The following is a 348-nucleotide window of genomic DNA, read 5'->3' as shown; positions in this document are numbered from 1 at the left end:
TTTAAATAATTCAATTAATTTTAAAAAGTTATTCTGAATTAGATGATTTTACAATTCAAAGCATATTAGGAATGCATCAATAAAACTTTAGAAGGTCGATCAAATTTTTATTCTAATCTCTAACAGTGCATCAAGATTTCTGATTAACATTTGAATCTCCCGTGCTTTGCAGGTTTATTTTTCCAAAACATTTCTAATTCAAAGGTTTCACCACCATGGTTATGGCTTCAGACTTTCGTATATAAATCTTTTCCCTGAGTATTATTCTTATCATAATTCTAAATTTTAAAAATATTTTATATAATTATCATTGTAAATTATTATTACATCAATAAAAATATTTCTATT

This window comes from Arachis ipaensis, chromosome B04 (assembly GCF_000816755.2).
Source record: "Arachis ipaensis cultivar K30076 chromosome B04, Araip1.1, whole genome shotgun sequence".
NCBI classification, from domain to species: Eukaryota; Viridiplantae; Streptophyta; class Magnoliopsida; order Fabales; family Fabaceae; genus Arachis; species Arachis ipaensis.
This window is presented reverse-complemented; position numbering follows the sequence as displayed.